The following is a 20,348-nucleotide window of genomic DNA, read 5'->3' on the forward strand; positions in this document are numbered from 1 at the left end:
TACTTATTGATTGTTTAAAGCAAAAATAATAGCTCAGTTGGTGTGGGGTTTACAACATATGTAAAAGTAAAATGTATGGCATTAGTACCAAGCTTGGTAGGGGAGAAATTTGTGATGTTCTTACATGAAGTGGTATGATATCACTTAGAGATATACTATCACTTGGACTATAATAAATTGGAGACAAATATTATAAATGCTAAAGCAACCACTAAAATAATAAAACAAGAAAATATGATTAATAAGCAACACAGGATATTAAGTAGAATCATTTAAAAAGTCAAAAGAAGGCATAAAAGAGGAAAAGGGGAACAAATAATAAAATAAGATAAGAAAAGAAATAAAAAGATTTAATCCTAAACATATCAATTATCACACTAAATGCAAACAGCCTAAACATCCCATTTAGAAGGCAAAGATCAGACTGGATTAAAAAGACCCAATTATAAACAACCTACAAGAAATCAATTTTAACTATAAACACAAATAAAATGAAATGAATGGGAAAAGATATACCATTATAAGATTAGTCAAAAGAAAGTTGTAATGGTTATATTAATGTCAGAGAAAGTACATTTTAAAGCAGTGAATATTCCATGGGATAAAGATGATCATTTCATAATGAAAAAGGAATCAATTCACCAAGAGGACACAACAATCCAAAACATTTATGTACCCAATAACAGAGTTTCAAAATACATGAAGCAAAAGATTGACAGAACCTTAAGGAGAAATAGACTAATCCACAATTATTGATTAATTTCAATTCATCATTGATGTAACATTCTCCATTGATATAACAAGTAGACAGAAATTAGTAAAGACAAAAATGTGAACAACACATCAACTGACTTGACCTAATAGACATTTCGAGAACACTCCATGCAACAATAGCAGAATGCACATTTTTTTCAAAAGCATTTACCAAGGAAGACCATATTCTGGGCCATAAACATCACACACTGGGGCCTATTACAGGGAGGGGGAAAGGGGAGGGATTGCATTGAGAGTTATACCTGATGTAAATGACGAGTTGATGGGTGCTGACCAGTTGATGGGTGCAGCACACCAACATGGCACAAGTATACATATGTAACAAACCTGCACGTTATGCACATGTACCCTAGAACTTAAAGTATAATAATAAAAAAAAAACTCAATAAATTTTAAAGGATCCCAGTCACACGAAAATAGGATTAATAACAGAAATCAATAACAGATACATATTTAGAAAGGCCCTAAATAGTTCGAAACTGAACACACTTCTAAATAATTCCTGGGTCACTCAAAAAACATATCAAAAAAAATTACGATTTTTTTAAGTACATGAAAATTAAAATACAACATATTCTTTAAGGTAGGATATTGTTTACAGCAATAATTCCAGGGAAATGTGTTTAACACTAAATATAGGCACTGCCTATATGAGAAAAAAAGTAAGGTCTCAAATCAATGACTTCAGCTTCCATTTTAACAAACTAGGAGAAAAAAAGAGCAAATTAAACCAAGGTTTAAAATAGATGAGAAATCATAAATATCAAATCAGAATATAATGAAATAAATACAGAAAAATAATACACAAAGATCAAGAAAGCCAAAAGCTGGTTAAAAGATTTTAAAACATGAAAGAAGCTTTAGCCAGACTGTATTAGTCCATTCTTATTATGCTGCTATCAAGAAACACCCAAGACTGGGTAATTTATAAACGGAAGGTTATAAATTTAATTGATTCACAGTTCCGCAGGGCTGAGGAGGCCTCAGGAAACTTACAATACACGCAAACATGGTGGCAGCAAGGAGAAGTACAGAGTGAAGGGGGGTAAAAGCCCCTTATAAAACCACCAGCTCTCGTGAGAACTCACTCACTATTGTGGAGGTAACCACATAATAGTGAAGAACAGTGTGGAGGTAACCACTTCCATGATTACCTCCTACTGGGCTCCTCCCATGACACATGGGGATTATGGGAACTACAATTCAAGATGAGATTTGGGTGGGAACACAGCCAAACCATATCACAGACTGACCAGGAAAAACCACAGAAGTCACAAATTAACAATATAAAAAATGAAAGCACAATATTGCTACATAGTCTACAGATATTAAAAGGATAATAAGAAAATATGATTAATTTTATGACATTGAATTTATATTGGATAACTGATGAAACAGAAATTATTTTAAAATACCATTTACAATAACATCAGAAATAGAAACACTTTGGAATGTATTTGACAAAAGATGTTTAGGATTTGTACATTGAAAACTACGAAATGCTGTTGACAGAAATTATTAAGACCTAATTAAAATGAGAGATGTACTGTGCTTATGGGTCAGAAGACTCAATATTGCTAATATGCCAACTCTCCTTAAATTTATCTATAGATTTAATGCAATGCTACTCACAATCTCAACAGGCTATTTTATACAAATTGACAAGATGAATCTAAAAATTCATATAGAAATGCAGAGAATCTAGAATAGCCAAAACAACTTTGAAACTGAAGAACATATTTTGAAGAATAACAATACCTAACTTCAACATGTATTATAAAGCTGCAATAATCCGGCCAATGAAGTATTCATGTAAAAACAAAAAAAGTAAATGAATGGACCAGAATAGAGTCTAGAATAGACTAACACTCACAAGGACAACTGATTTTCTACAAAGGCACAAAAGCAATTCTGTGGAAAAAGGATAATCTTTCTGACAAATTGTGCTGGAAAAATGGAATACCTATACGCAATAAAATAAAAGAACTTTAATCCATACCTCGCATCAGATAAATTAATTCCAAATGGATCATAAATCTAAATGTAAAACCTAAAGCTATGAAACTTCTAGAAGAAAACATGAGTAAAAAATTTTGTGACCTTCGGTTAATTAAAATTTCTTACATATGACACAAAAGCATGATCCATAAAAGAACAAATTGATAAATTGGACTTTATCAAAATTGAAAACTTGTTTTTTGAGAAGCACTATGAAAGATAACAAAAAGACAAAGCATACACAGAGAACATATTTGCCAATCATCTATCTGATAAAAGATTTGTATCTATAAGGTATATGCAACACTCAAAACTGAATAATAATAATACAAACAACCCAGTTAAAAAGATAGGCAAAATGTTACACAGTCACTTCACCATATAAATCATAGTTATGGTAGATAAGCACATGACGAGATGCTCATCATCATTAGTCATTCAAGAAACACAAACTAAAATCACAATGAGATATCACTATCCACATACTAGAATGGTTAAAATATTAAAAAGAAAAGACTAACTATACCAAGTATTGGTGAAGATCTGAAGGAACTGGAACTCTTACACTGCTGGTGGGAATGAAAAATGATACAATTTTGGAAAATAGTTTAGCACTTTCTTAAGTTGTTAAACATACACCTACCATATGATGTGCCCATTCCATGTCCAGACATTTATCCAAGAGACATGAAAACATACTTCAATTCTAACACTTGTGGCAACTTCATTTGTAATAGTCAAAAACTATAAACAATTCAAATGCCTATCAACAGGTGAATGGATGAACAAATTGCAATATAACCATTTAGTGTAATGCTATTCAGCAATCAAAATGAATGAAATGGTGATATAAACAACATTAATGAATCTCAAGATAATCATGTATATGAAAGCACGACAAAGTACTGTATGATTGCATTTATATAAAGTTCTTTAAAAATGCTAGAGTAATAGTAGGTTATAGTGCTAGAAATCAGATCAGTCATTCCCTGGGGACAGAGGTGGTGTGGGAGAAGGAAGTACCACAGGTAGGAGCATGAGGGTGGGATACAAAGAGCAGGAAGAAATTTTCTAATTGATGATATATTCATTTTCCTTATTATACTGATGGTTTTATGAGTGATTTCTCATATTAATATCTGCCAAATGTATAACTGAAATATGTACAGCTTATTCTATATCAATTATACCTCAATAAAATATTTACAAAAAGAAAGAAAATCTAGGAAAATTTTGTAAGCAATACTTTGCCTATCATTTTAAACCTTCAAATAAGCAAGTTAATCTTAAAAATATAATTATAAGTAGCTGGGTAGGGTTACCAAACACAGGGCATAAAAAATAATAGTATGCAACCAAGAACAGAAAGTTGTTATTTCTTACTTAATAGATTTTTTATAAATCTGCTTCATCCTTTAGGGAGTCTAAGTCTTGGCGTAAATGAAATGACTATAGAATAAGAGCAGTGGGGAAAAGACTGAGGAGTAACAGTGCCTCTGACTACCATCTCACCTGTGCTGCCCCATTCTTTCCACTAATATCTGCTACCTCCTACCGAAACCACACTCTGTTTTTCAGAAAACCTGGGGATAGGGAGATAGTGCATGATCACTGCCTTCAGAAATCTTGCAGTCCCTGTAGAGGGAAAACACTGATATAATAACTTAAAAATCAGTATGGAAAAGTGTTGATTTAGAAGCTACAATAAACTAGCATATACATGAGCATCCAGATATAAAAAACATGAAAAATACACCCTAATCTTTCTACGCATATCCCACTAATATTAAATGTTTTGAATTATGATATAGTTTCAAGTTTCCTGAGATATAATTTATTATTACTTTAGTACTAAAAAAAAATCAACCATGAAACAACATTTGCAGGACTTTAATGTGCCAAGAAATATACTCGGAACTGTATAAGGGATATTAGTGTCAAAAGCACAATAAATTAACATTGAGATCTAAAATCAAGTACTTCTGTTTGCTTATTGGCCATGAGATCATGGACAAGTAAATTTATATTTGTGAGTCTCAGTTTCCTTAATCAATAAAACCAAGATAATCCCTGAACCATCTGTGTTTACAAGGATGTGAATATCAAAGACAAGAATTACATAAAAGTATGTTCGAAAACTGTAAAATGCTATCCACCCTAAAATATTGTTTTGAATTAGAGATAGCCTGATGTAGCACTTTCAATTTTATCTAAATCTTTAAGCAAAGCAAATAAAATGTAATTTTAAAATATCAAGCCAGGCCTTTTATGCGTTTTCACATATTAAAATAAAAGCTTTTACAAAAAGGGTGTGAACAAATTGAATAAATTGTGGTGTTTTATGTCAGAAACATGCTTGCAAGGCATTATGCTTTGGCTGAAAAACTTCAGAATTTAAAAGTAAGAATATTTGCCTAAGTTGAGCACAAAACAACACATGTACTCTCCACTAACATTTTAAATGATAGAAAATTTTAGTCATATTTTAAGACAAAAAGAAAAGTTAGAATCACATCATCTTACTTTAGATGGTCTTGCCAATGCCATCGTTTTCTAAATACACTGAATATTTGTAAAAAAGGGCTAATTTAAAATCAGATTAACTCTGTGGTTTCCTTATCACTTCACTGATGTATTTTCTATTTATTCAATCTCTTTTTCATTTTGTTAATAATTGTAATATACATGCAAAACATCATATAGAGTATATATCCTTAATAATGACTATATAGTATCTACATTATAAAATGTGTATTATAGTAATTCATTGTTTGTTTGCTGGTTTTTAAAAAAGCTTTCTGTAACCACGTCAACAGCTAATCCCATCATGACACTATCAGAATCAATCTAAAACTAATTTCAAAATGTTCTAAGCTTGGGATCAGCAAACTCTGGCCCACAGGCCAAATCCAGCCATCTGCCTGTTTTTGTACAGCCTGTGAGCTAAGAATGGTTACTTACATTTTCAATTAAAAAACAAAGACTGTTTCATGATACATGAAAATTATATGAAATTCAAATTTCAGTGCCCATAAGTGTAGTAACATTAATTCAATTTACATACTAACTATGATTGCATTTCTATAAGCACAGAGTTGAATAGCTGTGACCGAGACAGTATGGTCCACAAACCCCAAAATGTTTACTATTTGGCCCTTTAAGAAAAAGAAAATTTTGCCTCCCCAGGTATAAGCCAAAAGTATTTTGTACTCTCTACTGGTGGGTATTTGATGGGCAAAGGACACAAAAATAGAGAAAACACATTAAATATATCATCAAATTTCATTATTACAATTTACATGAAACACCTTTAGGAATATCATCTAATCTAATTTTTCAAAGCACCCTTTGAGGGAACTAACATCATCTACTTTACAGGTAAAAAAAAAAACTGAGATTTGGAGAGAATGCAGACCCGGAACTCAACTGCAGTCTTGTGCATCATGTTCAGTGTTCATTTCATTCCACCCAACATGCCTTATTATCACAAGATAAATTTTACTGTTACCATCGCCATTTTATTTAGAGATTAATAAAGACCATAGTAACCATGACTAAAAAATAATTATAACCTGAATCATGTTAATATTTTTATAAATGGAAATATTAGAGAATTATATAATTACTTCAAATGATTCTTTAAGGAAAAACATTAGATATTTCCTGGATTTGTGAGAGGAGTTTCCCAAGTTTATGTGAGACCCGGAATCCACCAACCTGGTTACATGCCAAAGTCAGTATAAGAATTTAAGAACTCTGTTTTTATTACTATCAAAAGAAACTCTAACAAATTTGATAATTTTTAAGTATGGGGATAAAAGGATCATCAAATTTTAAAAGTAACAGGAGATATACTTGGCTTAAAACAAGCAAACATTAAGAATTTCTGGAATTCTTGAAAATTTTTAAATGCAACAAAACATTTTATGCCTTACCAGCATACATATGCATATACAAACTCAGTGCCACTATTTATTTAATACCTCTACATGTAAATAAACTTTACTTGAAAGTGAAAATAGTATGAAAACAGTTGTCAAATGAATTTAAAATTTTGTGTCTTTACCATTTTTGACTTTTGGTAACATTTTACTCAAAAGGTAAAGATATAACTCTTTAGTATTGAAATTTCATTTTGGTAGCCATACGTGGTTTAGAAAGAAAGCACATTCTGTCCTCTGACTTTTGGTCCAATTTTTCTTCCAGAAAGTACAAAAATATTAAAACTTCTCCAAGCAAATTCTATGCTAAATTATTACAGGAATAGCACCAAATTGGTACCACCTAATTTCCTGATTGTAACGTGAACTGACTGACAGCAAAACAGTGAACAAACCAATGAAGTGAAATTAGAAAGTTTACTATTAGCTTTGTAAATCATTTAAACAAGTCACTTATTTTAAATTTCAGATTGGTAATCTATAAAAACATTACCTCAAAATTTTCCCTTGCCAATCCAAATAATTTGAGACTAAGTTTTTGTCCCAGACTAGACTCATCATAAAAATCACCTGGAGAACTTGTGAAAAAATAGATTCCTAGACCCCATGAGGAATTCAGAAGGTCCAGAGCTAAGCAATCTATGTTCTGAATAAATGCAAGCAATCTAGTTCCACCACAGACCTATTGAATGCCAAGTAAGAAGTGCTGACCTAGATAAATCTTATCAAGGAGGGAAGTTTAAGAAGCATTTTGTAAAATGTAAAGCACTCTTCAGATGTAAGATATTACCAAATAAACGGAAAATCAACAAAGATAAGAGAAAGTGGGGAAAAAAAGAAGAATGCAAACTGAAACAAACAGGACATTAATGTCTATCAAGTCAATAATATAACCACCTGAAGGGAAAGGGAAGACTTATCCTATTTAACTTTGGAACATAATATTTGACCATGTACCCATTAGCCTTAGTAAAGGCAAAATGAGTGTAAACAATATTGTACTCCAGTTAGTACGCTTGTTTTTGTTTTTCACAGCAGTATGGGTTAGCAATTCTAAAACTGTTTTGTGTGTATTCTAGCACTGAGCAAATAAGTAATACATTGTGGGAAAGGGAAGTCAGGTTTCTCACTGCTGGAGAAGAAAGTTACAAAACAGAAAGAAAGAAAAGAAGTTTAGAATGGACCCTTCGGTTTTGACCTAGAATGGGATATATTAGTATGAATACACACCCTTTAATATATGTACATACAGAGAGATACAGGTATATAGATTTGTGTATATTATGTACACACATTGTGTATATATTGTGTGCACTAACTAGCTCTGCACACAGAGAGGGCTATAAACAGTAACAATGAACAACTATACTCCAGACACTGGTTTGTAAACACCATTCTTCAATAAAAGGAACCATGGCTCCTTGGAGAAATGGTTGATTCCAGTGTTATATCAGGAAAAGTATAAGATCAACCTGGTACATCTTATACTGCTAGAAAGAAAGTCCTCAAAAAACAAAAATGATGGGGGATATATCAAAAGTACACAGGAGCCAGCTTGAATGGGCTCTCACTGGCCAAATAGGGGACAATTTCAGTAATAAAATGAATGACATAACATTATAGCCCACAAACTAAAATACAAATCCATGAGTCCATCCTGATAGAAAGGAAAGAAGGGAACAAGAATGAAAAGTGCATCACTTACAGAGCCTAGCACTATGGGCTGCACACACTAAATACTTTTTTTATTGAATAACATTATTCTAAATGCCCAAATTAATATTTAGCATTTTTGTTTACAAAAAAAAAATGCATTTTGCATCTTAAAAATGTCACTGGGTTCTTTTTTACATCTTCAATTTCTTTTCTCATTATATTCATATTTTCCTTTACATTCTTGAGCATGTAGAGCATATTAATAATGATAGCTATCTTTGTCTACCAATTCTATCATCTCTGTCATTTCTGGGTCTGTTTCTATTGACTATTTTTTTCTTTTTCTCTTGGTTATGGGTCACATTTTCTTATCTTTTCATATATCTAGCACTTGTCTACTGGCTGCCAGACATTGTGAATATTTCATTTTTGAATATTATATTATTTTGCCTTGAAGAGTGCTGGATTTTGTTCTGAAAGTCAGTTATGTTATTTCAGCACTAATTTGAATCTTTTAGGGCACCCTGTAAGCATTTTGGGGAAGAGTATAGTGTAGCTTTGACTCTAAGGCTAATTTGGTCCCACCTTTAAAGTATAGCTCTTGTGGGGTTCATATGAAATGTTACTGATACGCATCAAGGTCTCTCCAATCTGGTTTATGGGAACTTGAACAATTCCCAGACCTGTATGACTTCTGTGAATTGTTGAGCTTATAGCTCCCTGATAACTGTTCTCTTACTAGAAGTTTTTCTTACCCAACATTATGGCCAGATTGATATCCAGCCAAAGAGTTAAAGTGGCCCCACTGTAAGTTTTTGTGTATGCCCCTGCTTTCAAAGTACTCTGCCCCATGAACTTGAGCCCCTTACACTCTCTGAACTCTCGTCGCTGCAAGATTGTAGGGCTCAGCTTGAGTTCCTCAGCCCTCTGCCATGTTCTGGGAATTTTCTCAGGAAGCCTAAGTACTAGTAGGACTCATTTTGTTTCCTTGTCTTAGGAATCACAGTTCTGTCTGCCTTTGTCCAATGTCTGAAAATAATTATTTCCTATGTTTTTTTTTTTTTTCAGTTTTCTAGTTGTTTATGACAGGAGAGTAATCCCAGACCCTTTTATTCCCTCATGGCCAGAGTCACTTGTTGATTTTTTTATTAACTTTTGAAGACGTAATGTATTCATACAGTTCAAAACTTTGTTTTCTTTAAAAGAAGTAGCAAAAACAAACAACCCCATCAAAAAGTGGGCAAAGGATATGAACAGACATTTATCAAAAGAAGACATTCATACAGCCAACAGACACATGAAAAAATGCTCATCATCACTGGCCATCAGAGAAATGCAAATCAAAACCACAATGAGATACCATCTCACACCAGTTAGAATGGCAATCATTAAAAAGTCAGGAAACAACAGGTGTTAGAGAGGATGTGGAGAAATAGGAACACTTTTACACTGTTGGTGGGATTGTAAACTAGTTCAACCATTATGGAAAACAGTATGGCAATTCCTCAAGGATCTAGAACTAGATGTACCATATGACCCAGCCATCCCACTACTGGGTATATACCCAAAGGATTATAAATTATTCTACTACAAAGACACATGCACACGTATGTTTATTGCGGCACTATTCACAATAGCAAAGACTTGGAATCAACCCAAATGTCCATCTGTGACAGACTGGATTAAGAAAATGTGGCACATATACACCATGGAATACTATGCAGCCATAAAAAAGGATGAGTTTGCGTCCTTTGTAGGGACATGGATGCAGCTGGAAACCATCATTCTTAGCAAACTATCACAAGAACAGAAAACCAAACACCGCATGTTCTCACTCATAGGTGGGAACTGAACAATGAGATCACTTGGACTCGGGAAGGGGAACATCACACACCGGGGCCTATCATGGGGAGGGGGGAGGGGGGAGGGATTGCATTGGGAGTTATACCTGATATAAATGATGAATTGATGGGTGCTGACGAGTTGATGGGTGCAGCACACCAACATGGCACAAGTATACATATGTAACAAACCTGCACGTTGTGCACATGTACCCTAGAACTTAAAGTATATATATAAAAAAAAAAGAAGTAGTGAAATGGGGTGGTTACTTGACAGAAATGTGTAATAGAGAAAATTTATTTTTTAAATGGGAGTTATTGTATCATGTCTATTAGCTGAGAGAGTAACATGATGGTGCAGAAAATAGAGGATAATGGCAAGAAAGTCCTTGAGTTGACAATAAGAGATAGGACTCAGAACACATGACAAAGCATTCACCTTAGATCAGAACTCAAAGAATTTATTCACAATAAAAGTAGAGAGGAAAATTGCATGGGCAGTGATATAGGCAGCCTGGTAGATTTGGGTGAGAAAAGCAGTCATTAGAGAAACTCCACCTGCTTGTTTTCTCAGTGAAAATAAAAAGCAAGATCATCAGTGGCTCACTCTCAGGAAAGCCAGCTGCAATGGTGCAGGCTATCCTATGGGGAGATCTACATAACAAGAAACTGAAGGAGGTCTCCAGCTGACAGCCAGGGAGGAATTGAGGCCCTCAGTCCAACATCCCATGAAGAACTTGGAACCCCAAGAACTGATCTCAAAAGCAGCTCCTCCTGAAGGTGAACCTTGAAATGACTGCAGTCCTGGTGGCTGACACCTTCAGTGCAGTATTTCTAAGAGACCCTGAAGCAGATACTCCCTTCCCGTTCCACCCGACACTAAGCTGCAGCTGAATTCCTTAACCACCGAAACTGTGAGATAATAAATGATTACTGTTTTAAGCCACCAAGTTTTGGGTTAATTTATTATATGACATTACATCACGAATGCAGATATTGGAACTTGAAAGTGGGGTGCTGCCATAATGAAAACCTAAAAATGTATGAGTGGTTTTGCAACCAGGGCACAGAGGCTATAAGGATTTGAAGAAGCATGGTGAAGAAACCTAAATTGCCTCAGACTGTTAGTAGAAATCTGGTGGACTTCAAAGACTCTGCCAGTAAGGTCACAAAAGGTGAGAGATAATTTATTGGAAAATGGAGAAAAGTGATCTTTCTTGTGTAGTAGTGGAGAGCTTATTAACATTACCATCTGTAGTCATGTGGAAAGTACAGAATGTGCTTATTGAACTGAATTATATATTTAAGGAGATTTCCAGCAAGTGTTGAGGATGTCTCTTGGTTTCTTCTTGCTATAAGAGGAGAGATATACATTGAAGAAAGCACCATTAAACAAAAGAAAAGAGGACTTCATAGTCTTGAGGTGTCCAGCCCTTCCAGATAGCAAATACTGTTAAAATTAAGAAATGCCTTCTGAGCAAAGATCAAAGAGAAGACAGAGAAAAGATCTCTAGGAGGTTTGCAGGCTTTTATAACATCTAATGGAGTGAACACCAGAGAGATCCACTGGAGGTCCAGGTAGTTTTGTGAGAGAAGTATGTTAGCAGAAATACTGCTAATATAGAGACAGAAAGAGACAGAGACAGAACAAAATGAAAAAAAAAAAAAAAAAGCCGTTGGACCATTCAAAATTGTGCTGATAGGAAAGCAGGCTGTGAAAACAACTTAGATGCGCATATGGGCTGCTTTTCATGAAGAAGAGAGGGTTACCCAGGCCAGAACCTGGTACCCAGAAAGAGGAGCCAAGAACCATGGAGAATTATTCCTGAAGTTGGGTAGCAGAGTGAATAAACTAACATGAAGGATACAAGGGGAGATGGTCGAAGAGCAGGATTCTTGACATGGAGATTATAGAAAAAGCATGCTAATTGGTGATGACAAAGTCTAGAGCATGTCCATGACAAGGGGTGAACAAGGTGGTGTGAAAAAAACAAGAATATTGAAAATAAGCATTCAAGAAACTGTAGATTAATCACATGGATCCTGAAATCATCAAGAATGCTGGCAGGAGTAATTGTGAAGACAAAGTAAAGTAGGTGTTAGTAGTCACAGAAGCCCAAACTCCAAGCATGACCTGGAGGGTCCTTCACAATCTGACCCTTGCGTATCCCTCCATCCTGATTTCTCTTCATTCCCCAGCTTCCCAGCCCCACCACACCCAACTTTTCAAGTCCTCCCATGTGGTATGTGTGCCTCTGGGCCTTTGCAAATGCTCTTCACTCTCTGGTTCATTCTCCTCTGCCCCCTCTTCACCTGGGCTGGATATCCCTAGTAAGTGTTTCCACGAGGCACTGTGTTTATTACATCACAGCATTTCCAAACTTTGCTGTTATGTCTTCTGTTTTTACCACAGAATGTTAGCTCCGGGAGGGCAAGGATTGAGTCTGTGTTGTGGAACCTTGCTCTCCATGCTCAGCTCAGTGCCTGGAACACACAGGAAGCACCTAATAAAGAAAGAGAATTTCCTTCCTAGATCTAAGAGGAAATCTCTAGAGCAGTTTCAAAATACTACATTTCTAGAGTATCTGTCCTTCAGACTCTCTGACAAACATTAATATCTGAGACCAAACAAAGCTTTCCCTTAAGGGACATATTTATATGGCTTTAAATCCCTTACAAACATTAGATTTTATCCCTTTTAAAATATACGTTTTTACACATGGAAGCATTTGAAAATTTCTCTTGTGAATTCTCCAATGTCCAAAATAGGTGAGTCCTATTCAAAGCTTTTCTACAGTAACCACCATTATGGATTTTCTCTTCCATGGAGTTCTCACTGGTTATTGACCAGCTCTTCCTATATTGACCAGTCCTTCCTATTGAATTAGAGTCCTACTTAATTATTTGGAGATACATTGCCTTAAAAGCTGAACAAAAATAGAATTAAAGGCAGAAACAGCATGTGATAGTTGGTATAATGAACATATTAACCAAATCATAGAGGTATAATGTGGCAGGAAAAAAAATAGGAGACTGTTTATCAAATTCCTTGGAATTACAAGTTTTACTGTGCTAATATTTTTAGAAACCTAGGTTCCAAGTAAAAGAAGACCAAATTAAAATCATCTTGTAAGAAAGTTTGAAAATCTACCAATTTACCTAATTTTCTCATCTTCTGGGTCCTATTGTTCAGAGGAATAGACCAATGACTGTCCAGTTGACTAAACTGAAGCTAAAATTCTCAGCTATAGCTAAGTAACTATTCAAATTTATAATGCTCTGAAATTATATATATCTATATATTACATATATACTTATCTTTTTCAGAAAAATACTTCAAGCCATAATTATAATATATACATAATAGAATTTAAGCCCTTACAAATATTCACAGGGCTTTAAAACTGAACTCTTTACCCTAACCTGCTGATAAGATCAGAAATTGTCTAGAACAGGAACCCAAGTGAGAATTTTTAATCACTTCCAAAGCATTTAGGTCATCACAAGGAAGTAGTACTATGCAAAGGAATACTTTTCTCTGAGCTAAAACCTATTTTGCTTAATAAAGCAGGAAACTGCCCTGAACTTCAAACATATCTTCATCCACCATAGGGCTTCCTTTCTTCTCTCAATACTCAGAAGTTGAGGTAAGCCTTCTTTAAGGCCAACCCTGTGCTCTTTTCATGGAATTTGCCTATTCCATTATTCACTCTCTATAAAACATCTTCAGTGGATCCCCTTCTATTACCAACTTTTCTCTCCCTGCTGGGTCACTTTCTATAGACTAAAAACAAACTCATGATTTTCCATCCTTTAATTATCCACCCTGGGACATTCATTATCTATTAGTCTTCTACCTCCACTTTCCAACCCCAGCCAGGCTTCTCAGGCTCTAGAGATTTATAACTCAGTCACTTTTGTTATGGACATTTGTCTACTTTCTGGCTGCCCAACATCCGACTGAAGAATCTACCATCATACAAGGCTGAAACACTGGCAGTTAGAGCACCTTCTCACCAACTAGATACCCACATCTGAAACACTGGCCCTCATGATGATTGCACAAAGACGCAGGGGCTTGTAGGTTCATCAGAGTCGTGGCATCAGGTGACCTGCATGTGGAAATGATGACCACAGGGACACTCAATGTCCAGATACGATAGCAGTGGCCCTATATCTGGGTTCCTCCTCTGGCTGACTTAAAGAATTAGTCCAGTGGTCTAACACTAGTAATAAATATTAGCTACAGCCTGGTAATCAATACAGAAAGGAGAGCAGTGGCAGCTATGCATATTACCTCCCTTACAGTATGCATGCATGTGTGTGTGTGTCTGTGTTTCTATATATTAACGAATTTCTTCTCAATCTTTTCCTTCCCCCTATTATTTTATATAAGGATTCCTGCTATTATTAAATTTACAATTTTATATTTAGCTTCCACAATATTCATTCAGGTAGAACCGTGATTGAATGTGAGGAGTAATTAATACTGCCTAGAGAGCAATACTGTACATGTTGCACAGAAAACATAATGACAATTGTGACATAGCATCATCCACTTTGGGAGAAAGGCTAAGACTGTCTCCTTTTGTTCAAAGTGTAGCCCACCACTCCCCACCCCCTGAGCAGCTCCTGTGGCTCAGACAGGGGCTGTGGCAGGAGGAAAGATGCCACAGCCTGAGTCCTGGAAGGCCACTGCCAGTGTTGCAGAAATTGAAAATGGCCCATTAGTTATGCTAGGTCTATAATGGGAAGTGTCACAGTTCAATATTTCTGTTATGGGTGCATTTTTACATATGTGACCTGCGCAGTTTTGGTTTTTGTTCATTTCAACTTCAGTGAAGTGACTCAGCCACTTAAGAATGTGCTCATCCACTATTCACAATAGCAAAGACTTGGAACTAACCCAAATCCCCCTCAGTGATAGACTGGATAAGGGAAATGTGGCACATATACACCATGGAATACTGTGTAGCCATAAAAAAGGATGAGTTCATGTCCTTTGCAGGGACATGGATGAAGCTAAAAACCATCATTCTCAGCAGACTAACACAGGAACCAAAAAACAAACACCACATGTTCTCACTCATAAGTGGGAGTTGAACAATGAGAACACATGGACACAGGGAGGGGAACATCACACACTGGGGCCTGTCAGGGGGTGGGAGGCTAGGGGTGGGATAGCATTAGGATAAATACCTAATGTAGATGACAGGTTGATGGGTGCAGCACACTGCCATGGCACGTGTATACCTATGTAACAAACCTGCACTTTCTGCACATGTATCCCAGAACTTAAACTATATTAAAAAAAAAAGAATGTGCTCAAGGGATCTGGACTCCATGGACCATTTCCAAAACAATTCTATTCTTGTTTCACTCAAGGTCCAAGTCTATTACTAGAGCCACAGTTCGAAGCAAACGAAATTGATGATGTGATAGTCATATTGAAGATCCAGAAAAAGGCCACTTGAAATTGTCTTCTGAACTAGGCATGATTTTTAATGAACCTGCTCAGGAGTTGAGAGACTTGGGCTATCAGAAATGTGCTTTTAATATGCTTATCAGTAATTGCAGGCTACCACAGAGATGTGCCAGGGACAAGGAATGCAGCACGTAAAGTCCTACCGTCTGACCTGCCAGTTGCTAATATTGTTATCTGTTTCCACAATGAAGCTTTTTCTGCCTGTCTCCAGATGCTGCACATTGTCATAAATTGCATGCCAGCAAACCTGCCTCATGAAATCATCCTCATGGATGTTGTTAGTGACCTTGATGATTTGAAAGGAGAACCAGATGAATATGTCCAAGAATACCTCCTTGGAAAAATTAAGTTATAAGAAATATAAAGTGTGAGGGATTGATTCAAGGAAGAATGAGTGTAGCAATCCAAACAACAGAAGTCCTTGTGTTCCTAGACAGCCACGTGAAGTGAATGTGATGTGACTGCAGTCCTTGCTGGCTGTCATCTGTGTGGACTGGCACACCATGATGTTCTCAGTGATTGACATCATTAGTGCCAATACGCTAGCCTACAGCTCATCCTCTGTTCGTGGAGGATTCAACTGAGGGCTGCACTTCAAATAGGAGCTTGTTCCCCTTTCTGAGCTAGGATGAGCAGAAAAAGCCACAGCACCAACAAAGTCACTGATAATGACTGGAGGATTTTCTGCCAGGAACAGACAGTATTGCCATGAATTTGGACAGTATAATACTGGCATGGGTATCTGGAGAGGAGAAAATGTGGAAATATCATTTCAGATCTGGATGTGTGGAGGTAAGTTCTTCATCATGCCTTGCTCTACAGTAGGACACATTTTCCAAAAAAGGTGACCATATGGATCTCCTGAAGGCCGGGACACCATGAACACAACTCTTTGAGGCTGGCACATGTCTGGCTGGATGAATAAAGGGGCAGTATTTTTCCTTAAGACTTAATCTGAAGAGGAAAAGCTATGGAACTATCAGTGAGCATGTTGAATTGAGAAAGAAGTTGGGATGCAAATCATTTAAATGGTATTTGGATAATATTTACCCAGAGGTGCAGATATCTGGGCCCCATGCCAAATTCCAGCAACCCACTTTTATCAGTAGAGGGCCAAAATGCCGCCAAGTCCTTCAACTTGGAAGGCTCTATCACTTCCAGACCAACAAATGTCTGGTGGCTCATGGCTGCCCAAGTCGGAAAGGAGGCATACTACTGCTTAAGGCCTGTGAGTATGGGAACCCAAATCAGAGCTGGATTTATAATGAAGAGCATGAATTGGTTTTAAACCATCTTCTTTGTCTAGGTACGACAGAAACTAGCTCATCAGACCCACCACGACTCATGGAGTCCATGGGTCAGGCAGACATGGACCTTTGGGGAAAATAATCGGCTGCACCAGATGTCAGTTGGACAGTGCCTGAGAGTGATGGCTCCACAGGGTCAGGAAGACTCTGTTGCTATGGCAATCTGTGATTGCTCCTCTTCACAACAGTGGCAGTTGGAAGGTTAAGGTGGACACCGTAGCAGAAATGGTGTTTCATCGGGCTTTGCCTCCTCTGTGAAGTGTAGGGCTTTAGAAAGAATGTTGTTGGTGCCAGGAAAGCCTTGGTTTGGTAAAGCCATCTTGGATAGGATGACATTTCCCATCTTCCTGGAGATGCCTGGGAATGTTAATAGAGGTAACACAGCAGATCTGATAGAGATGGGAGCACTGAGTGTCCGCAGGTAAAGAAGTATGTTTCACCAAGACACTGAGGTCATTTCTGAGCTTCTATTAAGGAATTTCCTGCTTATAGAGGAAAATCAGAATACAATTTTAACTCTAGAGTTTTGTTTGTACACAACAACAAAACTCAGCAAATGGATGTTTCTATTCAAATTTATTTATGCCTCTTTTTAATCCCCTTTAAAGATGGAATGGTTTTTATCTGATCAGGAGTTTGTCATGATTTCCCTTCTTAGAAGACTTCACAGGAGACAGTATTTTTTTATTTTACTTATCATTTGTTTAGTGTGTTCTAAACAGACAATTTTAAAAAAAAAAGAATCTACATTATGTTTAACTTCAGAAGGCATCATGTATAAGATAATATTTGAGAGGCAGTTAACTATTATAAATTATTTTGATGAATTATGATACTACATACATGTGAAATAAAGGATCCTTTTGGTTTTTTTTTTAAAGTATAGTTGCACCTAATTAGGTGAAAGTATGAAGTTATAGGGAAGTTGTAGGGAAAGGTAGGTATGTGTAGAAAGGTGTGTGTGAATGCTCCAAGTAGCCAATAAGCCAATGAAGTGAATTTTGCTGGTGGTTAAGCTATTGTCTGCCATCTTCAATGCACCCTAAGCTCTGTTTTGCCATGCTGGGGCTGGAGCTCAGAAAACCATAGTTCTACTCTGCTACCTAAATTCTTGTTAAATTCTACCTGTGGAGGAGCTAGAAAGAGACTAGAATAATGGAGTGATAAGGGAGTTGATCCTTCCTGTTTTGCCTTCCATTCTTGAAATATCACTCCAGCCAGAGGTTCCTCACCTGGGCAGCAGCAGTTGGTCCCAGTAACCAGGCTTTTTCCCATATTCTCAGTGCCAGCCATAGTATACCTTAGATATATGAATTCCAGCTCTGCAGGGTCCCCCCATCAACTGACTGAGGAACTAGCATAAAGATCAGCTCTTCAGGGTCCTTTCTCCAAGTTTTGCTTTGTTCTGGCAACCTCTCCTTCCACTCCCCTGAATGAGCTTTGCCTAAAAACCCATTATTTTCACACTGCCAAATCCATACATATTATTCAGACCTTATTATATCTTCCTGCTATATCTGACCATTGACCACTCACTTCTCCCACCTTCAGACAATATTATTTCTTTACTAATAATTTTTTGGCTCATTAAGACATTTCTGGAGGGTAAATCGGAAAACCTTTTAGAAAACATTTTGGCAATATGTATTGATTCAACAAATAAATTTTAAGCATTGTGTAAATATTTCCATTGCATTAATTTCTAGAGGTAGAACAACTGTTAAAGATAGTAAGTGCTTTGTGTGTGCATTTAGTAAGTGGTACAACCAAGTAGTCTGACTCTAAAATCTGTCATATTAACCTCTACACTAGGAATTTTCAAACTTGAGTTCCATCAGAATCACCTAAAGGACTTGGTAAAATATAGATTAATGAGCCCCACCCCCCTAATTTTTTATTTACAAGGGTGAGCTAGCAAATTTAAATTTCTAACAAGGTTCCAGGTGATACTGATCTCCTTCCCAATACTATACTACCCACATATTTTCTTATTAACTCTTATTCATCTCTAAGGACTCAACTCAGCTATCTCCTTCCTTCAGAAACCTTGGCTCCTCTCTTCCCTCACCAGCTGAACTAGATAACCCCCATCTAAGACCTCACAACAATCATGAGCTCCCATGACATTATGTGCCTACCAAATACATATCGTAACCACTGAAACTGAAACTCTGTATGCATAGGTCCCAACTGCTAACCTTTGAGCACCTCAAGGACAGCGATCACAACCATTCATCCTTTTTTACATGTCTTTAAGTTTCTTTTTAAATTTATACTGTGATAAAATGTATATAAAATTTAACATTTCAACCATTTTAAGTGTACAGTGCAATGACATGAAACACATTCACATGATTATACAACCATCACCACCCCCCAACTCCAGAACTTTTTTCATTTTCCCAAATTGAAACTTTATATCCATTAAACAGTAACTCCCCAGTTTCCCCTCCTCTCAGCCTCATTCTACTTTCTGTCTCTATTCATTTGTACAGGGACAGTTTCTAGCACATTGTTCCTCAACGGTATTATCTCAATAACTGCAGAACTGAAGGAGGCAAGACTTTAAGCATCAAATAGAAGAATTAATGAGACAGAATTTTAAAGAGTTACAATTGACATAGAAATGGTGTATATCATCACTGGAGTAATTAGAAAACTTGAAGGACATATTAGCTGTTTGAGTTATAAGTATATGGCTGTTTGAAAACAATATCTTTGTTCTCTTTCTAGCACAAATAAATATTAGCCACTCATATTTTTAAGTTTATAAAGAGATCAAATACGAAAATCATCTGAAAAGAAATACAAAACACATCTTTTTTCCTTTTCCACTCAAATACCTAGGACTCCTGAATTGAGTTCACTCTTCTTTCAGACTCTATGCCCACCTATATCTGCAATATCTTTGTAAGGTACATGGATGTGCTTCGGTCAAGAATTAGGCCAAGCCAGATGTCCAAGCCTGCATGACTCAGCGAGTACAGCGCATGCGTGTAACTCCACCTGTTATCACAGCCATGTAGCCATAACATAGGAAGGCCATCCCTTGGCCGTATGCCACTATTGTCTGTAAAAGGTATAATTGCCCTGCTGACACTGTACAGTTGCTCTTGTACAGCCGCTCTTGCACCCAGAGAGAGAGAGAGTACCAGAGCTGTCAGTCTTGCTCTGACAAGGGGAGCCAGGGCATGGCTTGACATGGCACAGTCTGGCTCACGTTCATGCCCAGAGAGAGAAAGAGTTAAGCTGCTGACCCTGAAGGCAAGGGAGAGCCAGTCGTGCAGCTGTGCATGGGAGCAGCTGGCCCAAGCAGTCGAAACAGGGCAGAAAGTGAGAGAAAGCT

The 20,348-nt window shown here is 36.6% G+C and overlaps 1 protein-coding gene and 1 pseudogene across 1 annotated transcript in view; one reads left to right on the forward strand and one right to left on the reverse strand.

Annotated features, from left to right (window-relative positions):
* Nucleotides 1–20,348, reverse strand: part of LEPR (leptin receptor) — a 98,312-nt gene that overhangs the window by 44,683 nt on the left and 33,281 nt on the right.
* On the forward strand, nucleotides 14,958–17,208 carry LOC108532880 (polypeptide N-acetylgalactosaminyltransferase 11-like; annotated as a pseudogene).

The sequence above is a fragment of the Rhinopithecus bieti genome, unplaced genomic scaffold, assembly GCF_001698545.2.
Source record: "Rhinopithecus bieti isolate Rb0 unplaced genomic scaffold, ASM169854v2 scaffold_6380, whole genome shotgun sequence".
In the NCBI taxonomy this organism is placed as follows: domain Eukaryota; kingdom Metazoa; phylum Chordata; class Mammalia; order Primates; family Cercopithecidae; genus Rhinopithecus; species Rhinopithecus bieti.